A 27875-nucleotide genomic window follows, 5' to 3' on the forward strand; every position below is an offset into this window, starting at 1 on the left:
ATACCCAGAATGGAATGGCTGAGTTATATAATAGTTCTAGTTCTTTGAGGGACCTGCATACTGTTTTCCATGGTGGCCTCACCAATTTATAGTCCTACCAATACTGTAGGCTTCCCTTTTCTTCATATTCTCTCCAACACTTGCTATTCTTTGTCTTTTCAATAGCAACCATTCTAACAGGTGTGAGACAATGTCTCATTGTGGCTTTGATTTGTTCTTTATAGGTAATTTATCTTTTCTTTGATAACTTTTAAAACACTTTCTTTGCCTTTCATATTTTATAGTTTCCAGTGTGATGTATTTAAGGTATAGATTTAATTTTACTTATCCTGCTTGAAACTCAAATTTGCTAATTTTTGCTTCCCATTAATTCTGGAAAATAGCCGTAATTTCATAAAAAATTTAATACATACTTTATTTGGAAATAGTTTCAAACTTAGAAAAAAGCTGCATAACTAAAGATAGTAACAAGGAGCTCTCCTAGACCTTTTATCCAGATTCACCTATTGTTAATGTTTACGTCATTTTACGTCATTTGCTTTGTGCTCCTTGGTATCGCTTTTGTTCTCTCTCTCCATCTCTGTCTCTCTCTGTATTGTTTGAAGTATTTTAGTTTGTTCATTATTTTTAAAAATATTCTTGTCTTCTCTTTTCTCTTCTTTTGGAACATGAATTAGGAACATGTTGATCTTCTTATTTATCTGCATGATTCAGTTTGTCTATTGTAATTCCAATTATTCATCTTTTAGTGCCACGTTTTAGGTATTTTCTCCATAACAGCCACCTAGATCTCCACTTTTCTCTTTGTTGTTATCGTTTAGTCACTCAGTCATGGCTGACTCTTATTTTAATCCCACGGACTGTAGCCCACCACGCTCCTCTGTCTATGGGTTTTTCCAGGTTTAAGAATACTGGAGTGGGTTGCCATTTCCTTCTCCAGGAGATCTTCCTGACCCAGGAATCAACCCACAGATTCTGCACTGCAGGCAGATTCTTTCCCACTGAGCCACCAGGGAGGCCTTCCACTTTTCTCTACAGGTCTGTTAATCTGCTGTTTAACTCACTGATTGAGTTTCTAAAATCAATGAATGTATCCTTTCTAATTTTATTTTTTCCTTGTATTTTCCTCCATTATATATTTTTGGATTTTTCATCTTTAATTATTTTAATATTATATAGTCTATAACAAATAATTCTTTTATCTTTAAAGTTCTTGGGGCGTTAACTCTGTTTTTTGTTATTTCTGCCTGTTCTTGGTGGATTGTTCCTTTGGATGTTGTCAAATTTTGTTTTCTCAGTCATGCTTGGTGGGGATCCTGGGTGGCCCATGTTGAAGCTATATCTCTCCAGACAGTGGTTCTCAATCTTTGCTACTCACTGGGATCACCAAGTGAGCCTTTAAAATTAAGATGGCAGATTGGACCCCAGTCCAGTGAATGCAGATACTCTGAATGTGAGGCATCATTGTTTTTAAAGCTCCACAATCAAAGTTGAGAACCACTGCTTTGGACAGTGTTTGCTTTCCATTTTTACAGGAATTATAAATGTGTTTCCCAACCTTGATCACTTTAATTTCTCAGCTCTGGGTTCCTGAACACATAGGTTGAATAATTTTTTTTTAACGGTAGGAAGACATTTTTAATAAAGAATATCAGCATACCAGTTTGATTGTTTTATTTTCTAATTTCATTGAAAAGTAACTGACAAATGTATATATTTGAAGTGTAAAAGGTGATGATTTTATGTATATATACATTGTAGAACAATTACACAAGATCAAGCTAATTAATATATCTATTGCTTCCTGTATTAAAGTTGACTCTTCTTTATTTCTTATGGTGAAAATGCTTAAGATCTGCTCTCAGCACCTTTCAAGCATGCAAGTATACAATAGCATATTATTAACTATAATCACCTTGCTGTACATTATTAGATCCTCAAGACTTATCTAATAACTGAAAGTTTGGCCCTTTGACCTACATCTTCCCATTTGCTTCTCCTCCTAACTTGGTAATGTAACAGAGCAGGACAAGCACAGTCCTTAGTAGCCAGTCACTTCGATGCCTCATTAGTCAGGCACCCTGTTACTAGGCAACAAGTCTTGCTCAGCCATTGGTCAGTGCCTTGGTGGTCCCTGCCCAAAAACAGCCAGTTGTCAATGAGCGACCATTAGTTGTCCTGCTCAGCTATTGGTCAGCACCACAGAAGGTCATGCCCACAAGTAACTGTCAATGAGGAACTAGTCCAGAAGCAATTCAGCCAGCTGTCAGTGGTGTGGTGGTCATCAGGTGGAGAGTGAGGTAAGAGACAGATTTAGGACTTCTCTTGCGGGTCCTCCAAGAGAAGGAGGAGGGCCAGCCTTGTGCCAGTGGGTAAGCTGGAGGGCCCGGGGAACAGACTGGGGATTACGTCCTGTGGGGCTCCACAGCCCTCACTGACGCCCTCCATTAGCCTTGGTCCAGGCTTTGAGGCAGCGGGGAACCTCTCCCTCATATCTGTCTCTGTAACCTGATAGCAATGGCTGTCTGTCTGGTAACAGTCTGTGAGACCTGGTCTTCCCTATTTGGGCGGCCGCAGGAGACTGAGGGCCAGTTGGGTTGGATGCCTGGCTCCCTCAGGGATGACAGCTGGGCAGGGTGTGGGAGCCTGGCCCTGAAGTAGCTGCCAATTGAGATCTGCCTCCTCTTAACCAGAAACTGGGACCTTGGAGAGTGAAAGTTGTGCCTTGGGACCTTGCCCTTTCTTGTCAGGCAGAGAATAACTTTCGTTTGGTAGAGATTTACAGGAACATCGTTAACCTGACCATGTCCTGCCTGAAGAACAAAAGATCTGACACCAAGAAGTTTGCAACAACTAACCACCCTTGCTCCCTCACTTTTTGCTTTTAAAGGGGTTTGCTGACAACTTTCAGTAACTTGGGATTATTGGGGCATGAGCCACCCATCTCCTTGTTCAGTTCAGTTCAGTTGCTCAGTTGTGTCTGACTCTTTGTGACCCCATGAATCACAGCACACCAGGCCTCCCTGTCCACCACCAACTCCTGGAGTTCACTCAGACTCATGTCCATCGAGTTGGTGATGCCATCCAGCCATCTCATCCTCTGTCATCCCCTTCTCCTCCTGCCCCCAATCCCTCCCAGCATCAGAGTCTTTTCCAATGAGTCAACTCTTCGCATGAGGTGGCCAAAGTACTGGAGTTTAAGCTTTAGCATCATTCCTTCCAAAGAAATCCCAGGGTTGATCTCCTTCAGAATGGACTGGTTGGATCTCCTTGCAGTCCAAGGGACTCTCAAGAGTCTTCTCCAACACCACAGTTCAAAAGCATCAATTCTTCAGCACTCAGCTTTCTTCATAGTCCAACTCTCACATTCATACATGACCACTGGAAAAACCATAGCCCTGAGTAGAAGGACCTTTGTTGGCAAAGTAATGTCTCTGCTTTTGAATATGCTATCTGGGTTGGTCATAACTTTCCTTCCAAGGAGTAAGCGTCTTTTAATTTCATGGCTGCAGTCACCATCTGCAGTGATTTTGGAGCCCCCCAAAATAAAGTCTGACACTGTTTTAACTGTTTCCCCATCTATTTCCCATGAAGTGATGGGACCAGATGCCATGATCTTTGTTTTCTGAATGTTGAGTTTTAAGCCAACTTTTTCACTCTCCTCTTTCACTTTCATCAAGAGGCTTTTTAGTTCCTCTTCACTTTCTGCCATAAGGGTGATGTCAACTGCATATCTGATGTTATTGGTATTTCTCCCAGCAATCTTGTTTTCAGCTTGTGCTTCTTCCAGCCCAGCGTTTCTCATGACGTACTCTGCATAGAAGTTAAATAAGCAGGGTGACAATATACAGCCTTGACGTACTCCTTTTCGTATTTGGCACCAGTCTGTTGTTCCATGTCCAGTTCTAACTGTTGCTTCCTGACCTGCATACAGATTTCTCAAGAGGCAGGTCAGGTGGTCTGGTATTCCCATCTCTTTCAGAATTTTCCACAGTTGATTGTGATCCACACAGTCAAAGGCTTTGGCATAGTCAATAAAGCAGAAATAGATGTTTTTCTGGAACTCTCTTGCTTTTTCGATGATCCAGCAGATGATGGCAATTTGATCTCTTGTTCCTCTGCCTTTTCTAAAACCAACTTGAACATCAGGAAGTTCACAGTTCACGTATTGCTGAAGCCTGGCTTGGAGAATTTTGAGCATTACTTTACTAGTGTGTGAGATGAGTGCAATTGTGCGGTAGTTTGAGCATTCTTTGGCATTGCCTTTCTTTGGGATTGGAATAACAACTGACGTTTTCCAGTCCTGTGGCCACTGCTGAGTTTTCCAAATTTGTTGGCATATTGAGTACAGCACTTCCACAGCATCAACTTTCAGGATTTGAAATAGCTCAACTCGAATTCCATCACCTCCACTAGCTTTGTTCGTAGTGATGCTTTCTAAGGCCCACTTGACTTCACATTCCAGGATGTCTGGCTCTAGGTGAGTGATCACACCATCGTGATTATCTGGGTCATGAAGATCTTTTTTGTACAGTTCTGTGTATTCTTGCCACCTCTTCTTAATATCTTCTGCTTCTGTTAGGTCTATACCATTTCTGTCCTTTATCGAGCCATCTTTGCATGAAATGTTCCCTTGGTATCTCTAATTTTCTTGAAGAGATCTCTAGTCTTTCCCATTCTCTTGTTTTCCTCTATTTCTTTGCATTGATCACTGAGGAAGGCTTTCTTGTCTCTTCTTGCTATTCTTTGGAACTCTGCATTCAGATGCTTATATCTTTCCTTTTCTCCTTTGCTTTTCACTTCTCTTCTTTTCACAGCTATTTGTAAGGCCTCCCCAGACAGCCATTTTGCTTTTTTGCATTTCTTTTCCATGGGGATGGTCTTGATCCCTGTCTCCTGTACAATGTCATGAACCTCAGTCCATAATTCATCAGGCACTCTATCTATCAGATCTAGTCCCTTAAATCTATTTCTCACTTCCACTGTATAATCATAAGGGATTTGATTTAGGTCATACCTGAATGGTCTAGTGGTTTTCCCTACTTTCTTCAATTTAAGTCTGAATTTGGCAATAAGGAGTTCATGATCTGAGCCACAGTCAGCTCCTGGTCTTGTTTTTGCTGGCTGTATAGAGCTTCTCCATCTTTGGCTGCAAAGAATATAATCAATCTGATTTTGGTGTTGACCATCTGGTGATGTCCATGTGTAGAGTCTTCTCTTGTGTTGTTGGAAGAGGATGTTTGCTATGACCAGTGCATTTTCTTGACAAAACTCTATTAGTCTTTGCCCTGCTTCGTTCTGTATTCCAAGGCCAAATTTGCTTGTTACTCCAGGTGTTTCTTGACTTCTTGTATGAACTGTAACTTCATCTCCTTGTATGAACCTGTAATAAATCTCTCTGTTCCAAACTCGAATGTTTTAATATTGATTGGCCTCACTGTGCATCAGGCACATGGATTTGCGATTTGCAATTCAGTAACAGTAATTGCCATTTTATTCTGTTTCTATGAAATCAGGTTTATTTTGTTTAGGTCCCACTTATAAGTAATACCATATAGTATTTGTCTTTCTCCACTGTCTAGATGATTTCACCTAGCATAATGCCTTCCAAATTCATCCATGTTGTTGCAGATGGCAGGATTTCCTTTTTATCACTGAATTACTATTCCATTGTGTAGATATACCACATTTTCTTTATCCATTCATCTGTTGGTGGACGTTTAGGTGGTCTATATCTTGGGTGTTGTGAATAGTGCTACAGTGATCACAGGGATGCAGATTTCTCTTCCAGTCACTGATTTCATTTCCCTTGGCTATATACCTAGAAGTAGTATTGTTGGATCATATGGCAGTTCTATTTTTTATTTTTTGAGGAACCACTCTCCTGTTTTGATAGTGGTTGTGCCACCAATAGTGTGTAATGGTTCACTTTTCTCCACATTCTCACCAATTCTGGTTAACTTTTGTCTTTCTGGTAATTGCTATCAAAACAGATGTGAGATGATATCTCACTGTGGTTTTAATTCCCGTTTCCCTAATGACTAGTGATGTTGAACACCTTTTCATGTGCCTTTTGGCCATTTGGAAAAATGTCTATTCAGTCCTTTACCCATTTTTAGTTGTATTATTTGCTTTTTTCTGTCATTAAATGTGTGAGATCTTTATAGTACTTAGATATTAACCTTTTATCAGATATATGGTTTGCAAACATTTTTTGTCTTTCTGTAGGTTGCTATTTCAATTAATTGATTGTTGCTTTTGCTGTTCAGAAGCTTTTTAGTTTGATGTAGTCCCACTTGTTTATTTTTGGCTTTTGTGCTCTTGGTTTCTTACCCCCCAGAAATCATTGCAAAGATTAATGTCCCGGAGCTTTCCCTCTATGTTTCCTTGTAGGAGTTTTATGGTTTCAGGCTTTACATTTAAGTCTCTGATATTCTGCACTAACTATGAGTGGTGTAAGATGAGAGGGGTCCAGTCATTCTTTTGCATGTGAATATCCAGTTTTCTCAGCACTATTTGTTGAAGAGAATGCCGCCCTTCATGCCCTTACCATTATGTGTTCTTGGTGTCCTTTTCTAAGGATGTATGCATAGGTTTATTTCTGGGCTTCCTAATATGTGCCAATGCCATACTCTTTTGGTTACTGTAACTTTGTAGTATAGTTTGAAATCAGAATGTGTGATGTCTCCAGCTTTATTTGTTCAAAAGTTTGCTTTGGCTACTCAAGGTCTTTTGTGATTCCATACAAATTTTAGTATAGATTTTCTATTTCTGTGAAAAACACCAGTAGAATTTTGGTACGGATTGCATTGAATTCGTAGATGACTTTGGATGGTATAGACATTTTAACAATATTAATTCTTCCTATCCAAGAACACTGTTTCCAGTATTCATGTGTGTTTTCAATTTCTTTCATCAGTGTCTTATGGTTTTCAGTGTACAGATATTTTGCCTCTTTGGTTAAAGTTATTTGTAAGTATTTTGTTATTTTTGATGTTATTGTAAATGGAATTGCTTTTTAAATTTCCTTCAGATAGCTCATTTTTTATGTGTAGAAGCACAAATGATTTTTCTATGTTGGGTTTTAATCCTGCTACTTTGTTGATTTCATTTCTTAGTTGAAACAGGTTTTTTGGGTGGATTTAGCATTTTTAATATATAAGATCCTCTCGTCTGCAAACAGGGATAATTTTACTTCTTAATTTCTAATTTGGATGCCTTTTGGTTATTTTTCTTATCTAATTGTGGCCATGACAGAGTAGTACTGTGTTGAAAAGAAGTGGTGAGAGTGGGCATACTTTATTTTTTTTATTTTTTCTTGACCTTAGAGAAAAGGCTTTTAACTTTTCACCATTGAGTAGGAAGTTAGCTGTGGGCTTGTCACATATGGCTTTTATTATGTTGGGGTGTATTCCGTTTATAACTAATTTGTTGAGAGTTTTATCATGAAAGAACAAGAATTTTGTCAAATACTTTTCCTGCATCTATTGAAATAAGCATAGGATTTTTACCCTTCAGTCAGTTCAGTTCGGTCACTCAGTCGTGTCTGACTCTTTGTGACCCCATGGACTGCAGCACACAAGGCTTCCCTGTCCATCACCAACTCCTGGAGCTTGTTCAAACTCATGTCCATTGAGTCACTGATGCCATCCAACCATCTCATCCTCTGTTATCTCCTCCTCCTGCCTTCAATCTTTCCCAACATCAGGGTCTTTTCTAGTGGGTCAGTTCTTCTCATCAGGTGGCCAAAGTATTGGAGTTTCAGCCTCAGCATCAGTTCTTCCAATGAATATTCAGGACTGATTTCCTTTAGGATTGACTGGTTGTATCTCCTTGCAGTCCAAGGGACTCTCAAGAGTCTTCTCCAACACCACAGTTCAAAAGCATCAATTCTTCGGCACTCAGCTTTCTTTACAGTCCAACTCTCACATCCACACATGACCACTGGAAAAACCAGGGCTTTGACTAGACAGACCTTTGTTCAGTTCAGTTCAGTTCAGTTCAGTCACTCAGTCATGTCCGACTCTTTGCAACCCCATGAATTGCAGCACGCCAGGCCTCCCTGTCCATCACCAACTCCTGGAGTTCACTCAAACTCACGTCCATCGAGTCGGTGATGCCATCCAGCCATCTCATCCTCTGTTGTCCCCTTTTCCTCCTGCCCCCAATCCCTCCCAGCATCACAGTCTTTTCCAATGAGTCATCTCTTCTCATAAAGTGGCCAAAGTACTGGAGTTTCAGCTTTAGCATCATTCCTTCCAAAGAACACCCAGGGCTGATCTCCTTTAAAATGGACTGGTTGGATCTCCTTGCAGTCCAAGGGACTCTCAAGAGTCTTAAGTTTAATACACTGTCTAGGTTTGTCACAGCTTTTCTTCCAAGGAGCAAGTGTCTTTTAATTTCATGGCTGCAGTCACTCTCTGCAGTGATTTTGGAAACCAAAAAAATAAACTCTCTTAATTCTGTTAATATGGTTGTAGTGCATTTATTGATCTGCATGTGTTGAACCGTCCTAGCATCCCAGGGGTAAATCCCACTTGATCATGATATATGATCCTTTTACTGTGTCCCTGAATTCAGTTGCTAGTATTTTGTTGAGAATATTCACATCTACATTCATCAGGGACCATGGTCTGTAACTTCCTTTTCTTGTAGCATCTTCACCTGACTTTAGTACCAGGGTAATGCCAACATCCTAAAATGAGCTTGGAAGTGTTCCTTCCGTTCAGTTAGGTAATATAAAATTGATCCTTGTGTTTGGGGAGACTCTCCCTGGCCTAGGCATCTCTGCTGAGATAGACAGATTCCTTGTCATCTCTTTTTACTGAGAAAGGAGCTGTTTAAGGGCTTACAGAGATAAGCAGGGACTCTGATGCACTTTTTCATATTGAACAAAGCTGAATCTTCATCATCTACTTCCATATGACTGTGAAAACCCAAGCTTCCTACTTATTCATATCAACAAGTACTTTCTTGATAGCCTAAATGTCAGTGCCAATATAACATATCCTCGTTTATGTTCTTCCCTGGAGGTCTGGGGAAATTTCTAGAATTTCCTCACTTCCCTGGACTCATATTTTATTCAACAGTTGTAGGTTTTGCATGTGAGTGTGTGTACTTAGATCACAACATTGCTGGAAATAGAAGTCTTGCCCTGTGAGTCTGTACTTCAGCGTCATGCCCTCCCTATCCTTGAATTCATTCTCCTGTTACCAGGTCTGCCTGAACCAAGTGTGAATTTGCTTTGTCTTTGAGCATCATTCATTGGGTTTGCAAGCATCTACCTGGCAGCCAAACTGCTGGAGCATGTATGCGTTTCTCTAGACTGTGCCTGGCCTAGTCTTGGCTTCATCTTGATCCAGTTGGTCTGTGTTGCCAAGATCCCATCGTGCTTTGAATTCCAGCTTACCTGAATCATGTCAACCTTTATTCTTTTTCTTCTGTTTCCAAGTCTCTGTCTTCATTGACTTGTTAAAGTTAAGTCGCTTTCAGTTTATTTCCTGGATTCGTCTTTCCACAAAGGGCTCTGTCTCTGATTTGAGAGTTTGTAGTGTGGTTTACAGCAATGTGGGAATGGGTCCAACTCAGGATTCGGGTTTTTAGGATGCCCAGATGGGCTTAGCAGAAAGCCTCTAACTTTCTACTTCATTTCAAAACCACTTAACCTGAGTGTGTAAATTTCAAAGACTTTCTATTACATGTTGGTAATATGTATCCTTATAGTATTGAGAGTAAATGCTGAATTACTCGTTTTGTCAGAAAGAGGAGTTTACAGTTAAGGATATCCTTTTGTTTACTTTTGTTTGCTTAATTCACAAGCAGCCGTATCCCTGTATTACCAAATGCAGCCAGCTGTGGCTGGATTGTGACTGTTGTGGTCCCTGCGCCCTTTTCCTCCGAGACCTTCTGAGGAAATCGATTTGGTGTAAAGCATCCACTGAGCTCTTGGTAGTATTGGATAGATCATTTGCCCCAGTTGGATTTCCTTATTTCTTTTAGGAAGTCCTGTGGAAACCTCTTACTCAGAGAACAACCCCTAGCCCTGTACCGATGGTGTTAGCATTCAATTATGAATGTGGCTCTAAGGTTTAAACAAAGTATCTGGTGATGAGAGAGCACTCTCTGCTAGTAATAACCCCATGTAATCGTGGGTTGTATGGTCAATGAAGTCTAATAGCATTTTTAATCTTCATCAGTTGCACCTTTGGGGTTCATGTGAGTGTCTTCCTTTCCATTGTTTTGTTCTTATTTAGATTTCTCTTCTTACTTTTTCTCTTTCCTTTCTTGGCAGCATCATCAAAAGGAGTTAGGAGGGTCTCCCAGAAGTGACCTTTGAAGATTGTTGCAGTGTGTATACCTGTCAGAAAGGATTGACCAAACCCTGCTGAGAGCTATTTTATACATCAAGTCCTGAGGCAGTCTCTGCTCTTCTCTTCCGATCTGATCATCCAGAATGATCTGAAAGAAAACCAGGAGAGCTCATTATAGAGTCCAGAGTAATTTTCAGATGTAATTTTTCTTTTTTTTTCTCAATGCAAGGCATTTAGGAATCTTGCACTCTTGGTGCAAGATTTTTTTGTTGGGATTGGGAAAGTTGGGTTTTAGACTCTTTTTTTGAGGGGGGGAGGTAAAATTCGTTAATTTACTTAGGAAACACTTAAATTCTATTTAGTTTTATTTTTCTTCTCCCTCTTTCTGTTCTCTCTCTCTCTCTTTTATTCTTTCTTCCCTTTGCCTTACTTCCTTACTGCCTCCCTCAGGGAAAGAAGAAGAACAAGGAGAAGGAGAAGGGGGAGGAGGAAAAGAAATGGAATAGAATAGAAAGTATCAGAGTGTATCACAAGTAGTAAAGTTTTCATGAAACTTTTGTCTTGATTGCATAATTTTTTAATTATATAATTAACTACATATCTGAACTAGATCTCAATGGCTAAAAAAGTTTGAAAGCTGATGAACAGAATGTGTGTTAAAAAAAAAAATAGAATGTGTTTAACCTTTGTTCCCTATGATCATTGCATGGCTGAGCCACTCTCATGGCCTACCAAGTCTTTCTTAGCTAAGTATTTCTTATACTTATCCATGTGTATCTCACCCCATGTCTCTTTGCCATCTTTAATATGCCCTAATGTACCCAGTTTGTATAAAAAACATGCATTTGGAATCACAACAATGTCCTTAGACGTGCTCTGACTGAAACAGGAGCAAGCAGGACTGTCCATTGCCTGGTTCAGTGCATTTCAGCGCAGTCCGAGGTTATCTGAGCGCGGCACAAACCCAGAGGCCACCGGCTTTGGTGTCCATCCCTTCAGTTAGTGTAAATCTTAGGGTAAGCTAAACGGTAATCTTGAGCAAGTTATTTAACCTCTCTGTGACTCAGTTTCTTTTTCTTCCTACCTAATAAACTGTTGCCTAACCCAACACCACAGAGATTTTATGGAAATAAAGTTTTCATCTAGAAATGTTACAGTTTGGGCTCTTATGTTTATATCTATGATGTATTTCAAGTAAATTCTTATAAAAGATGTGAGGTAAAGTTCAAGGTTTTTTTTTTAATATCTATTTATATTCATGTTGATTTAGCATCCTTATGGCTATTCCTTCCTGCACTGAACCTTGGCACCTTTGTTAGAAATCAGTGGCCATATATGTGTGGATCTGTTCCTGCACTTGATACTCTATTCAACTGCTGTCATTTAACAAGTATTACACTGCAGGTGTATTGTAAGCCTTAAAATCAGGAAGTACAAGTCCTCTGAATTTTCAGCTTTTTCAAGTTTACTTTGGCTCTTCTAGGTCCCTTGCATTTCTATATAAATTTGAGAATCAACTGATTATTGTCTATAAAAAAGTTGTGGGAACTTGCTTCCCTGGTGGCTCAGATGGTAAAGCGTCTGCCTGCAGTGCGGGAGACCCAGGTTCGATCCCTGGGTTGGGAACATCCCCTGGAGAAGGAAATGGCAACCCACTCCAGTACTCTTACCTGGAAAATTCCATGGACTGAGGAGCCTGGTAGGGTACAGTCCATGGGGTCGCAAAGAGTTGGACATGACTGAGCGACTTCACTTCTTCACTCAATCCACAGATAATTTGAGGGGGTGAGATTACTATTTTAAGAATATGTGACTCAGTTTCTTCACCTGCATCCTTATTATCTAGTCTGTGAAGTAGGATAATGATACTTCATATTTCTGTAAGTCTTAAAGGAGTCAGTATATGTAAAGGACTTAAGCCAGGTATATAGTAAGCACTTAGTGAACTAACATTCTTAACCCAATTACAGCAAATTGTTGATGTTTAACTTTTCCACAACTCAGATGTCCAGAGCTTTTGGCGTGTGCTATAAACAGTGTGACTGTGTGTCCTGGTTTGCCGAGGGCAGCCCCAATTTGCACCTGTTGTCTTAGTGCATAGTTAACAGTGACCCCTCTTACTCTTAAAAGTGGCCCAGGTAGAATCTCATGTCTGATTATTCCTAACTATCTATTTTTATAGTATGAATTAATATTTTCCCTAGTTACATGCCAGTCTATCATCATCTCTAAGTACTTGATTAATTTTGGATTTATGTTGAACACCTTACTCTTTTTTTCCATTGAAACTGCACCTCAGTTCTCTGCCCGCTACCCCTCTTTACTTTTCTGACAAGTGGCAGAACAGAGATTGGAACCACAGTGCACCTACCTACAAGGACTATGCTTTTCCTTCTGGGTGCAGTTACCTGGGTCTGATTTGGGCCATTGTTCTGTTCCATGAAGACCTTTTGGTTTCTGATTATGTCATTCCAAATATTTATTAGTCCCCTTAACTTTGTATTAGTCACACACTTTTAATTCATTCACACAAGTATTTAATGAATTCCCACAGGGTGCCAGGCCCTGTTCTAGGAGCCAGGGACGGAGCAAGGGGCCAGCTGACAAGTCCCTTCTCCTGGGGATGTGCCATACCGTAAAGGCTGCTTTGTGGCCCAATCCAGGTGAACTGGGGTTACCAGAACAGGACTGACCAGTCTAGAGACTGCTCAGGAGACACTTCCTTCTGTATTAAAACTATGTATCCAGCAAAACTAGCATTTGGCACTCATTTAGTAGATAATGAGTCTGTTTGTATTACCACTCAATTTGATTTTTTCTTCTTATCCAAAGGATAATATAAACCTACTGCCAAAGGCTTTTTCTTGCTGTGTAATATCTGTCGTATGTCCTAGACGTATTAGTCTGCTGTGAAAGAAGGAAATGGTGTTGTTTGGACTAACTCAATCTTAGTGGTGGCCCCATGGTATTCTTTAAGTAACCACATGTTTTAATAGTCTGTTTAGAGTCCTGTTGTGTCTGCATAACTTGCATTCTCTGTCATTTTGAAAATTGGGACTCCCCTTCTTTCTGCTAGTTTCTTCCCTTGTTTGCTAAGATTCCTTACAGATGCTTGCTGTTGGCATAGTGATCTCACGCGCTAAATTTTTTCCATATCCTAGAATATAATATCGGAGAGGGCAATGGCACCCCACTCCAGTACTCTTGCCTGGAAAATCCCATGGACGGAGGAGCCTGGTGGGCTGCAGTCCATGGGGTCGCTAAAAGTCGGACACGACTGAGCGGCTTCACTTTCACTTTTCACTTTCATGCACTGGAGAAGGAAATGGCAACCCAGGCCGGTGTTCTTGCCTGGAGAATCCCAGGAACGGGGGAGCCTGGTGGGTTGCCGTCTATGGGGTCACACAGAGTCGGACACCACTGAAGTGACTTAGCAGCAGCAGCAGAATATAATATGGCCAGGCCAGGAGACTTAAAGCTTCTTTACAGAAGCTCGATGCTCTTTTCTCTTAAAATCTTACTTATCATTGGTTTCTATTCTTGCTGTGAATACATTAATGAAATTCTTCACTGAAATTTAGACACTGTGACAGTTGCTGTTTATAAAGCCCTCATTATGTGCAAAGCACTATTGCAAGCATTTTACACACCTATCTCCCTTAGTCATATTGTATCACCATGACATAGGGACTATCTCCATTTGAGAGATGAGAAATACAGGGCCACATAGGGAGTGAGGTATAGAGCAGAAACTTGAACGCAGTCTGTCATGTCAGGGTGACTGAAGAATCAGGTACTCTTAGGGCTAAAATTTGGACAGAGGTTCTTGATAAAATAGCCTTCTAAAATGGAAACTTTATATATACACTAATATATATAAAGCAAATAACAAATAAGAACTTACTGCATAGCACAGGGTACTCTACTCTATAATGGCCTATATGGGAATAGAATCTAAAAAAGAGTGGATATGTGTATATGTATAACTGATTCACTTTGCCATACAGCAGAAACCAACACAACATTGTAATTAGCTATACTTCAATAAAAATTAATTAAAAGTAAGGTGGAAGCCTTTATTCTAATGTGATAAAATTGTCTGTAATTTATCATTTTGTTGTTGATTCATAGTCCTTATTTAGAATATTATTTTGCTTGCATAGAGATGAAGCTATTAAAGCAGATGTAGATGAGGTGGAACTTTGGGGGGAGGGGAGTAATAATTTGAGGAAGATCATCCAATTTATTTTCTTATAAAGCATACACAGTGTCTATTTGCTTGTTTTCATAAAAATGAAGTGAAGAGTATGCATAGCTGTCACATGGCCATCTAGGCAGTGAAACGTAGTTTGCTTTCTATGGATCAGATTGGGGCACCAAAGACCAAAGTGCTTTCTTTTAAATTATTTGTTTACTCTCTATAGATTCATGTTCTTTTCTGCCATGATACCATGATCAGTGAGTTAAATTTTCATTGGTTTATATCAGACTTATTTCCAGAAAGGATATAAGGTGATATCAGGGTCTATTGACATATTAGCGATATTAAAAATACAGATTTAATTTTCTGTATTACTGACGTTGTTTAGTTCCTAAGTCGTGTCTGACTCTTTGTGACCCTATGGACTGAAGCCCACCAGGCTCCTCTGTCCATGGGATTCCCCAGGCAAGAATACTGGAGTGGGTTGCCATTTCCTTCTCCAGGGGATCTTCCTGACCCAAGGATCTAACCTGCGTCTCCTGCATTGGCAGACAGATTCTTTACCACTGAGCCACCACGGAAGCCCTGTTACTGACATTTTCTATACTAAATAGTAGGCCGTGTGTAGATTGGGACCCACATCTGTTCTGTGCACTGACACATTATTACCTCTGAGCACTCTTCGTGGCTTATGACCCACATGAATGAACTGGTGAGTGGTAGTCTGCATGTCACCTTTAAGAGATTTTTAGTATCACTTGTATTACTTTTGTTGATGGTAAATTCAGAAGCTACTTTGTATCTCTTTGTAAAAGAGTAACTTTCTTAAAAAAAAAAAGAAAAGTTGTGATGTTTCAAAGGTCAAGATTACTTCCTAAGACTTTTGAGTTTTGAAAAGTTTTCTTATCTTGGTAAAAAGATCTAGTCCTGGCCCTGGCTGTTTATCTGAACCACAGAAGGAGTTGAGAGCGTTTGCAAGGGTGAGGCAAGAGCCTCCCACTGTCACCATCAGCCCTCCCTTTCATGCCCAGAATAGGCACGGACGCTGCAGGACTGGAACACTGGCCATACTGACACTTCAAGTTTTTAAGTGGAAAGACCAGGAGACTTCAGTCCCAAGGTGGACAGAAGAGCCTTTATACAAATATCCTGAGAACATCATAGAGGTGAAAGGCTAAACCCATAATTTGCTCCCTGCCCCTCCTGCTCTTAGCACGTTAGTGGCAAGTTATTTTAGCAAAGCTGAAAACTTGAGTCTTTCGTTTGGAGAGCCTTATTTCTTTCCACTTAAACTATAATTATCATCTGAAAGTACACCAATATTTGATTTAAATATTTACATTTATAGTTATTTATATGAAGTTTTATATTTAAAACCTCATCTGGAGAACTTGATTTAGAGTAATAGCAATTTGGGAAAGGTTTAGAGTAAAGAACATCCTAAATTGGCTAAAAGTGTTTTTTTTTCCCCCTCTTTGATATGTTTAACATTTCTTTAATTACTCCAGAACTTGAATGTTGTTAATAAGAGTCTTAAGTTTAGCCTAAAACCTGGAAAATCAACGGCCTGGTTATGAATCAGCAGTGCCATCTAGTGCTTACTACCTTGAATTATAGTCAGAAGTGCCAGCAAGGGATATGGGAGACCAAGAAATTCTGCTCTATGTTCAGTGATGGACATAGAATGTGAAAATTTCTCAGCTTGCTAAGACTTTAGGTTTATCTCATTAGAAGAGGTCTTCCTTTGAATTCAAACTAGCAGAGACTACAGTTTTCTTTAAGGCCCCCTTAGTGCTGAATTTTTAAAAACTTAGAGTGACATTACACTCAGACATGATTGAGTGACTGAACAACAGGAACAAAAGTGACTTTAAAATTGATTTTTTCTTTTACTGAATTTTTAAAATTAATTTTTATTGGAGTATAGTTAATTACAGTGTTGTGTTAGTTTCTGCTGTACAGCAAAGTGAATCAGCTATATGTATACATATATCCCTCTTTTTTTTTTTTGATTTCTTTCTCATTTGGGTTACCACAGAGTATTGAATCGAGTTCCCTGTGCTATATAATAGATTCTAATTAGTTATCCATTTTATACTTAGAATCCCTGGGACGGGGGAGCCTGGTGGGCTGCCGTCTATGGGGTCGCACAGAGTCGGATACGACTGAAGCGACTTAGCAGCAGCAGCAGCAGCAGTGTATATATGTCAATCCCAATCTCTCAATTCATTCCACCTTCTCCTCCCCCTTGGTATCTGTATGTTTCTTTCCCATGTCTGTGTCTCTCTTTCTGTTTAGCAAATAACTTCATCAGTGTAATTTTTCTAGATTTCACAAATAAGTAATATTATACAGCATTTGTTTTTCTATTTCTGACTTATTTTACTATGTATGACAATCTCTAGGTCCATCCACATCTTTGCGAATGGCATAGTTTTGTTGCTTTTTATGGTTAAGTAATATACCATTATATATATGTACTGCATCTTCTTTATCCGTTCCTTTGTTGATGGAGATTTAGATTGCTTCCATGTCCTGGCTATTGTAAATAGTGCTGCAGTAAGCATTGAGGTGCATGCATCTTTCCAAATTATGTTTTTCTCTGGGTGTATAGCTAAACCTAGCAGTTATAATTTTGTACATAATATATGAAATCTTTTCTGAATAGCAGCTCTCTAAGGTGTTCTAATAAAACCATGGATTATAGGTTAAGTTGAAAAAAATCTATAACACAAATAGGGTAAGCAGATAAGCAAAAGCATGGCAGGAATATAATCAAAATAATCTTGCTTCCTCCATAATTATTGTATGGTAGTACAGTAATTTTGTCTGCTACTTTAAAAAATGCTTTCCAATAGTTAACAAATACTAATGGGTTCAGTCAGAAGAAAGTACTTGTTCATTATTATGTTTATAATAGGTGAATGTTAGGGATCTTTTATATTTCCTGAATAATTATGTTTTAAGACCTTAGCACTTGTAAGAGTATTCATTTGATTCTTGTTTTGCTTTACCAACGCACATTAATTTACAGTTTAGCAAGAATTACCTTTGAGACCAGTTTTAACAGTCCTTTGGTAATCCCTGTTTTCTTATTAGAAGTGTCTCACATTGGAAGCTTTTTGAAAATAGCTCACGAGTTGCTATTTTTTCCCATTACTTGTATATGTCATACCAATGACTAAAATACGTGTTCATGATAAAATTTCAGGTATTAACCATGCTCTATAAACTCAACCCCTGGAAATATTCACTGTTAATAGCTTGGAGTACTATTTTCAATTGCTGTATTTTTAATTAAAATCTTTTCTCTTTCTGGTGGATCAGAGGTAGGGGCACCCTATTTCTACTTTGCTTGGTGGTACTTTCTTCTAGGGAATTTGCTGGCATTTTTTTCTGCTGAGGTAACTGGTAATTTATTACTACGGTCAGGATTTTTGTTCCTGGTTTTGGTGTTTCTACCTTTTAATGTCTTTCAATTTCTTAAGAGCTTGACAACATCATGTATTTGTTTAGTGCTGTGCAGATTTTTTTGGTCTGTTCAAAGGTATATCAACCCTGCATGAAAATGTTGTAGAAAGGTTGAAGACTTTGCCCAAGTTGGCTAATGTGTGGCAAAGGCATAATTTGAATGCCTTCTGATTACTCAGGTCCTGAGGTGAACTCATCTGGTCCTATAACTTTAAATACTGTCTGAATTCTGATGATTCTCAGGTTTGTATTTCCAGCCCTGACTTCTCCCCCTGAGATTCAGACTTGTATATCCAACTGCTCTCTCTTCCTCCTCACCCTTCCCTTACTTCTCTCCTCCCCCTTCCTGCTCCCCTTCCCCCTGCCTTCTCTACTTCCTCTTCCCACCCCCCGCTTCTCCTCCTTCCTGTCCATTTTGATGATATCTCAAACTTGACTTCACAGTAAAGAGGATCCTTGCTGGCCCTAGGCCTATCTTGTTTCTCTCAAGGTCTTTTCCATCTTAGCTGATGGCATCTGCTGCTGCTGCTGCTGCTAAGTCGCTTCAGTCGTGCCCGACTGTGCGACCCCATAGACAGCAGCCCACCAGGCTCCCCTGTCCCTGGTATTCTCCAGGCAAGAACACTGGAGTGGGTTGCCATTTCCTTCTCTATCATTAGCCACTTATTTGCTCAAGCAAAATCTTGAAATAATCCTATTTGTCTCTTTATCAAGCTTGACATTGAAACTGAGCCGGACCTGTGGGGTTCCTGGGCATGGAAACCTATTGGTGTCCTTCAGTTCTTGTTTGTTAGGAACAGACTCCAGCTTCCATGACCTTCCCTGAGTTCCAAAGGGCAGGTCCAAACAGCTGCTAATCAGGGCAGAGAGGGGATGTAGAGACAAAGGAGGAGCAGTCAGGAAACAGTAGTGAACCTTGGGGCAGGGCCCTGGTTCCACCTTGCAAGATACGCATAACAACATCTTTGTGCCTTTAAACTCAAAAAACCCCCAACAAATGAAAAGCTTTAGTATTCTTCATTCCAGATTGAAGGAACCAGAGAAGCTCATCAAGAAAAAGGAGACCACTTGGGACCAGATTAAAGCGTGCAGGCCCTGCACACACCCTAATCTTATCAGCAACTCCACTCTCGAACCATTGCTATAAAACTCCTCACCCAAGTCTCCCAGGTGTGGACACACAGTTTTCAAGGGCAGGAGCCCACTGTGTTCCCCTTTGCCTGGCAAAGCAATAGAACTATTCTTTTCTACCTTCACCCCAAACTCTGTCTCTGAGATTCAATTTGGCACCAGAGTCCAGAGACCGAGTTCTTAGCATCAATATCAAATCCATCAGTAAGTGCGAGATCTGGGCTTCCCAGGTGGCGCTAGTGGTGAAGAATCCAGCTGCCCATGCAGGAGACACAGGAGATGTGGACTCGATCCCTGGGTTGGGAAGATTCCCTGGAGGAGGGCATGGCAACCCACTCCAGTATTCTTGCCTGGAGCATCCTATGGTCGGCGGAGCCTGACCAGCTCCCTCCATAGGGTTGCAGAGTTGAGCACAACTGAAGCAACTTGGCATACAGGCAAACCTATTTTTTCATCAGCTTGCCTTTGTCTCTTTCCTAGGCTATCACAAGTCACTTGTTCCAACTGGTTTCCCTGCTTCCAGTCTGTTCTCCATTACCTTGTTTCATTTTTTCACTGTGCCTAACAGTATAAGATTATTATTTGTTATGGATTTGTTGCCTGTCTCGCTTTCTCTAGACTGTAAGCATCACAAGGCAGAAACCTGTTTTGTTAACCACCGCATCTCCAAGGCCTAGAAAGAACGCTGCTGGCAATAGTGAATTTCATGTTGAATGAATGGGCAAATATGTCAATGAAAGGAAGAAATCTGGTGCTTTTCAGTGGTTGAGGATTCAGGAAAAATTACTCCTTTGCTAGTTTTATCAGGGCTTTTTGGTAAAGTGTTAAGAGACTTTAATACTGTGTTCTTGAGCTTTATATTAGAATCTTTTAATCTCAAATATTTGATTTCATTTGACCCTTGGTGCATGCATCTTTTGCTCCCTGAGGTATCTGAGAGGTTTTCTGTGGAAACCTAAAAATGAAACCGATTATACTATTTTCTGGAAAAGGCCTGGCCCAATAAATGAAGGGGAAGAAACTATTGCTAGTTGAGAGAAGCACTCAGTTTGCCCTTCAATAGAGAATTAAAAGAGAAAAGAGAAAAGTGAATGCAGAACATCTTTATTTGCTTTGGACTGCCCTTCTTCCACTAAGGTTAACTTTGAATCAACAGGAAATTGATGTTGGGCTGATTAATACATTTTTAAAGTTGGAAACTTAAAGGTCTAAAGATCCTGAAATGTTATATTAAGGAAAAAACAATGACTCTATTAAGAAATGCAAAGCAAAATGAGGAAAAGGTGGGGAGAGATTGATTGGTTATTCTATATTTGGTGTAGTGGAAAATATTTTTTTGAAGCAGCAAGATCTGGGCTTTGATTCTAATCTTGCTGCTAGCTGGCCACATATACTTGGGCACATGGCTTCTGGAATCTAGGTTTGTTATCTCTGTTGGAGGTTTAGTATGATTATATGTGCTGAATCTTGGGAAAGAATTCTTAGAAGTAAAAGTATGATATAAATGAAATGCATTGGTATTATTTTTAATGCTAAAATGCTTTAATTAAAGATATAATTTATAAGTATAAAGGGTACAAATTTTTAAAAACTTGTTTTTCTTTTTTTCCCCTTCCAGTTTTAGTGAGATATAATTGATACACCTGTGACTCAGTGGTAAAGAATCCACCTGCAATGCAGGCGATGCAATGCAGGAGACACAGATTTGATCTTGTTGGGTTGGGGACGTCCCCTGGAGAAGGAAGTGATAACCCACTCCAGTATTCTTGCCTGGAAAATCCTATGGACAGAGGATCCTGGTGGGCTACAGTCCATGGGGTTGCAGAAGAGTCAGGCACAACTTAGCGGCTAAACAGGAACTGTGTAAGTTTAAGGTATACAGCAAATTATTGTTGCACACATCATCAAATTATTACCATAGAAGTTTAGTGAACATCCGTCATCTCATATGGATATAAAATTAAATAAAGAGAAAAAAGAAAAAAATCTTCCTTCTGATGAGAACTCTTAGGATTTGCTCTCTTAATAACTTTCATGTATAACATAAAACAATGTTAATTGTATTTATCATGTTATACCTCCCTAGTACTCATTTATCTTGTAACTTGTAAAAGGAGTTTGCACCTTTTGACGCCTTCATCCAGTGCCCACTCCAGCCCTCTCTACCTCTTCCACCTACCCCCCAACCCCCACCCCCTTCTAGTAATCACAGATATAATCTATTTAGCACGAGTTTGTTTGTTTTTGAGGTATAATTGACCTACAATGCTATCATTGCACAACATGACCACATAATAAGTTTAGCTATGATATGTCACCATAAAAATATTCCATGGTTGTTGGCTGTATTCCCCCACGCTGTATATTTCATCGCCATGACTCATTTATTTTGCAACTGGAAGTTTGTACCTCTTAATTTGCCTCATTGATTTCTTTCTTCCCTTTACTTTTTTCCCCTCTGGTGAGCCCTCTGTATCGATAGCTGTGTTTCTGTTTTGTTGTGTTAGTTCATTTGTTTTGCTTTTTAGATTCCACATATAAGTGAAATGATATGGTATTTATCTCTGTCTGAATTGTTTCACTTAGTGTAATACCCTCTAGGTCCATCTGCATTATTGCAAATGACAAGATTTAATTCTTTTTTATGGCTGAGTAATATTCCACTGCATAATATCTACCATATCTCCTTTATCCATTCACCTATGATAGCACTTGGGTTGCTTCCATTTTTTGGCTATTGTAAAAAGTTCTGCAATGAACTTAGGGGTCATATGTCTTTTTTAATCAGTGTTTTTGTTTCCTTAAGATAAATACTTAAGTTAGGAGTGGAATTGCTGGATCATATGGTAGTTCTGTTTTTTATTATTATTATCAGTATTTCACCCTTCTAGTATGATATCCAAGTTTTCTCTTGCTGTTTTCAGCTCTGGGGCCCTAGAACTCAAATGGCTATGAAGATGCCAAGATCTGGACTCAGGGTTTTCATGAAACAATTTAAAATCGTTTAAAATGATGTTTCTGGGAAATTTTTGCTTGCTTGTTTAACTGATTGTTTATGTGCATCTGAGATTAACAACAGCAACAACAAAAGCACATTTTATGTAGCACCATCAGTGAGGCGTTCTATCCTTATTATAAATTTCTGAGTATCCTCTAAGATATCAGCTATGGAGTGTTCTTTGGGTAGATCAGGGGAGAAAGAATGGAAGTTTTCATGTCTTTAAAAGCAATTATAGGCTCAGGTCTCTGAAAAAGTATTGTGCGCCAGGAATGGCACCTCTGCTACCGTTTAATCTTGACTTAAAACTTTTTAAAGGCCAGACTGTTGATGCATTTGAATACTGTTAGTATCTATTTCTTAAATAAAATTAGCTTGACAGTGTTATTAATTTTTCTTCTTAAAAATGGCAGGAAAATGAGCTTGAAGCAGTATTATTGCGTGTGCTTAAGTGAGTCTCATTTCCAGATATCAGAAAGCATGTTTCTAAGTGTTTTGGAGAAAAGTAATTCTTTTCAGTCCAAGCAGATTGTTTTGTTTTAGAAATACTGAGGATGCAATATGTGAATCATATTTGGATTTTAAAACAGGATATTAAACTTCACAGTAAAAGTGATTCCATGGTTGTTAAAGCCCAGGGAGAGGTTTATAAAGCCAGCCGACAGAGAAACTGAACTCACTTGGAGAAGTGAATGATGCAGGAATGGAAATATTGAATAAATGACTTTAAAACCATTTTTAAATGTTCTTTTATCCCTTGAAGACAGACAGACCATTAAAATTAAAATGGTATTAAAAGTTTTCTCTATAAAACTATGTAACCTAATAGTATGAATGTTGAGTCAGTCACATGTATTTTTTTCCAAATCCATAATTTGAATTGGATTTCCAAGTCCAAATTTCTGAGCTTATTTAGTATTTTGAAATTTGTATTTGCTAGGTATTGCACCTTAGTCAGTCTTTCAAAATAAATCCCCGTTAAGTTCAAGTAAATAATCCTGAAGGTAAAGTGAGCTGGCCTTATTGAAATGTGAGTGAATGTGAAAATTGAGTTGACTGACTAAGGAAAGTGAGGAGGGGATTAAAAAAGGCGTGTGATTTCCATGTGTTTGTCGCTTTGCATTCGCTCTTAGTCTCCCGGGAGGCTTTTATCATTCTACCGCATCTGTTAAATCCATACTAATTCTTTCAACGTCCATTTCTAGCATCCTGTTCTCAGTGATGACTATATTAATAGCCTACTCCATTTCTCCTGCCGCCTGTGTGAACCTCTGTTACTGCATGTAGCATGCCATAAGTCATTTGCTTACATTTCCGTCATTTTTTTTTGTATCTCCAGTGCCTTGCTTAGTGCCTGACACTTACTACGAACTTAGTACATGTTCGCAATGTAGATTAAAACGAGTGAACAACGTGGTGAGAAATAGCCCCTGAACCCTGCGTAACCTAGATACTGTTCAAAAAGATGTGGCTCTTGGCCCTGTCCTTCTCCTTGGGCAGAGTAGTGGTGGTAGGACAGAGGCCACCTGAAGGATAAGCAGATAGGTGGGTTGATTTTTCAATAAATATTCATTGGGCTTCTGGCACTATTTCAGGTGCTTCAGGGGAAATTGCAGAGATGCAGGATACGTTGTAACTACTCTCAGGAGTTTACCAGTTAGCTTTAGAGGTATGGCTTACCTATGTGAATCATTTAGAAGGAAACTGAATGCTGAATTATAAGGAAGCCAGAAAAGGTAGAAAGTCTTGTGAGTTGGAAGAGCTGGGAAAGTTAGGGGAGACACAGGTTAATTTGAGCTCAGTAGTATTGACTGAAGGAGGGGCTTTGAGGTGTTGTCAAGCCTTGGGCCAGGGGAGAGCTGAATGGTTGACTTTGTGGGAGCGAGCTGGTGGAGCAGGGTTTACTCTGGGGACTACAGACCCTTTATACATCCATGGGTAGGCTTCAGAGGGGCTTTGAACCCCTGGAAAAATTTGCAAAATGTTGTTTTTATGTGTACAGGCAGTTTAACAGTTTAACAGTGGTAAGGTTCAGCTTTTAAAGATGTGGGTGTAGAATTTTTAAATAATGCTAAATTTTGTAATTTGCATTGGAAATGCATTTGAACAATTTGTATTTTTGTGAGGTCATAAAGAGAGGGGGAAGGGCTTCCATGGTGCCTCAGATGGTAAAGAATCTGCCTGCAATGTGGGAGACCTGGGTTCGATCCCTGGGTCGGGAAGATCCCCTGGAGGAGGGCATGGCAACCCAGCCCAGTTTTCTTGCCTGGAGAATCCCATGGACAGAGAGGAGCCTGGCAGACTACAGTCCATGGGGTCACAAAGAGTTGGACACGACTGAGTGACTAAGCATAGTACATAGCATAAAGAGAGGGGGAGAGGGAAGTATTCAGGAACAGGGAAGAGGATGGAGAGAGAGAGGAAGGAGATTTAGTCTAATGCTTGAAGAGGCAAAATAACAATATAGATGTTATTATTTATTTATGATATTTCCCTGAAAGTGTATCAGTATCTATGCATCATCTTTAGCTGATTATTAAAAGAAATCATCTAAGTAATGAAAGCTAAACTTCTGGGGCCAACACTGTATTTGAGAAGAATCAAATACTGAACTAAAAGTGAATGAAAATTTATACTGTTGTTGCCCAAATGAAAATATATGAAATTCAGAGGTAGACAATGTCATAAACTTGGTCAAGATTTTTTGGTTTTATTTGCCAGGGTCTTTAATCAGCTATTTTTTTTCAAAAAGGTTATTCTATTTAACTTTTTCCCCAGTTATACTGGGAAATTATTGACACTTATCACTATAAATAAAAGGTATACAGCATGATGGTTTGATTTACATATATTGTGAAATGATTACCAAGTAGATTCATCTAACACCCGTTTTCTCATACAGATACATTAAAAAGAAAAGAAAAAAAACTCTCTTGTTATGGGAACTCAAGAATTACTCTATTAACAACTTGCCTAGATATCATACAGCAGCGTTAGCTCTATTCATTGTGGTGTTCATTACATCCCTAGTACTTACTTATCTTGTAGCTAGAAATTTGTGCTTTTTGACCACCTTCCTCTAATCCCCCTCTCCCAGGCTTTGTCTTTGATCTCTCTTTTATGAGTTTGTAGTTTTTTGTATTTTTTTTTTTTAAGATTTCACATATTAGTGAAAGTGAAACAATATAGCATCTGTCTTTCTCTGTCTGACTTGTTTTACAAGTGTACTGCCTTCAAGGTACATCCATGTCGTTGCATATGGTAAGATTTCCTCTTTTTTTTCTGGATGAATTATATATGTGTGTATGTATGTGTGTATATATGTATACATATATACATATATATGTGTGTGTGGTACTATTTTTTCTCCATTCACACATTGATGGACACTTAGGTTGTTTCCGTGTCTTGGTTATTGTAAATAATGCTGCTATGAACACGGGATGCAGATTTCTTTTTGAGTTAGTGTTTTCATTTCCTTTGGATATATTCTCAGAAGTAGAATTGTTGGATCACTTGGTAGTTCAATTAAAAAAATTTTGAAGATCCTCCATACTATTTTCCATATTGGCTACACCAATTTACAATCCTATCAACAGTGCACAAGGGTTCCCTTTTCTCTGTATCCATGTCAGTATTTGTTATCTCTTGTCTTTCTGATGATGGCTGTTCTGACAGGCATGAAATGATATCTCATTGTGGGTTTAATTTGTATTTCTCTAGTCACTACTGATGTTGAGCAGCTTTTCCTATATCTGTTGTTCTTTCATGTATCTGAAGTGTCTTTTCAGGTCTGTTGAGGTCACCTCATCAGATGTATGGTTTACAAATATTTTTCCCATTCTATAGATTATCTTTGCACTTTGTTGATGATGTCTTTTTCTGTGCAGAAACTTTGTAGGTTGATATAGTTCCACTTATTTATTCTTGACTTTGTTGCTTGTACTTTAGGTGTCATATCCAAAAATTCATCACCAAGACCTATGTCAAGGAGTTTTATTTCTATGTTTTCTTCTAAGAGTTTCATGGTTTTAAGTCTTACATTAAAGGCTTTAATCCATTTTGAGTTAATTTTTGAGTGGTGTAAGTTATGGGCCCAGTTTCATTCTTTCCCTTGTGAATATTCTATTATTCCAGCACCATTTATTGAAGAGACAATCTTCTCTTGTCAAATGCTAGTTGATCACATATGTTTAGCTTTATTTCTGGGATACTGATTCAGTTCTTGAATTATTTATTCTGTTCTTTTCATCTATTTGTCTCTTTTTAAGCTAGTACCATACTGTTCTGATGACTATAGCTTTACAGTACAGTTTAAAATCAAGTATGGGTTTACAGTATAGCTTAAAATCAAGATATGTAATTTGTCTTGATTAGAGCCCCTAATCCTAATCCTCCTGATTTTTTTTCTTTTGGATAAAAAAGAATTTTCTTTGGCTATCTGAAGTCTTTGCGGTTCCATATAAATTTTAGGAGTGTTTTGTCTACTTGTATACAAAATGCCATTGAAATTTTGATAGGGATTGCGTTGAATCTACAGATGGCTTTAATAGTATTGACATTTTAACAATATCAAACCAATTCATGCGCATGGGATACCTTTCCATTTATTTGTGTTTTTTTCAATTTCTTTTATCAATGTCTTATAGTTTTCAGTATAGAGATCTATCACCTCCTTAGTTAAGCTTATTCATGAATATTTTATTCTGTTTGATGCCATTGTCAATGGAATCTGTTCTCTTTTCTTCAGAAAATTTGTTGTTAATGAGTAGAAACTTATTTTTGCAAGTTAATTTTATATTGCATTTAAACTTTTGAATTTAAGGATTTTTTTCTTAATGCAAAAATCTGCATTTCTTCATAAAAATTGAATATAATGAACCTGGTTACTTGCCATAGATAGAGATTCTTTTAATAGTTCAGTTCAGTTCAGTCACTCAGTCGTGTCCAACTCTTTGCCACCCCATGAATTGCAGCACGCCAGGCCTCCCTGTCCATCACCAACTCCCAGAGTTCACTCAAACTCATGTCCATTGAGTTGGTGATGCTATCCAGCCATCTCATCCTCTGTCGTCCCCTTCTCCTCCTGCCCCCAATCCCTCCCAGCATCAGAGTCTTTTCCAGTGAATCAACTCTTTGCATCAGGTGGCCAAAGTACTGGAGTTTCAGCTTTAGCATCAGTCCTTCCAAAGAACACCCAGGACCGATCTCCTTTAGAATGGACTGGTTGGATCTCCTTGCAGTCCAAGGGACTCTCAAGAGTCTTCTCCAACACCACAGTTCAAAAGCATCAATTCTTTGGTGCTCAGCTTTCTTCACAATTTAATAGTAGATGCTCAATATATAGAGAAAACATTGAGATTGGAGCTCTCTTTCAGTTCTCTTTCAATTCAAGGTTAACATACTGACCATGCCAGACACAGAAATGATGCATTTACACTTTGGGTTTAGTGAGCTTTTCACTATCAGAAACATGCTTTGAAATGATAGCTCTGTCATGTTACAAGTGTGAGTTAATGAGGAAGGAAAGAGGTGAAAAAAAATCTGTTCATTTGTTCTTTGGGTTATTCCCAAAAGAATTGCAATGAAGAAGTGTTTCATAATTATTGGTTTATAGGATTGATAAGCGGAGAAGGCAATGGCACCCCACTCCAGTACTCTTGCCTGGAAAATCCCATGGATGGAGGAGCCTGGTGGGCTGCAGTCCATGGGGTTGCAAAAGAGTCAGACACAACTGAGCGATTTCACTTTCACTTTTCACTTT

At 39.0% G+C, this 27875-nt stretch overlaps 1 protein-coding gene and 1 non-coding gene across 3 annotated transcripts in view; both read left to right on the plus strand.

Moving 5' to 3' along the window:
• Positions 1–27875, plus strand: part of RGL1 (ral guanine nucleotide dissociation stimulator like 1) — a 277517-nt gene that overhangs the window by 29578 nt on the left and 220064 nt on the right. The gene's annotated exons all lie outside the window — the stretch shown is intronic.
• Positions 11865–11936, plus strand: TRNAC-GCA (transfer RNA cysteine (anticodon GCA)). Its single transcript has one exon. It is a non-coding gene; the product is annotated as a tRNA-Cys (tRNA).

The sequence above is a fragment of the Bos taurus genome, chromosome 16, assembly GCF_002263795.3.
Source record: "Bos taurus isolate L1 Dominette 01449 registration number 42190680 breed Hereford chromosome 16, ARS-UCD2.0, whole genome shotgun sequence".
NCBI lineage: Eukaryota > Metazoa > Chordata > Mammalia > Artiodactyla > Bovidae > Bos > Bos taurus.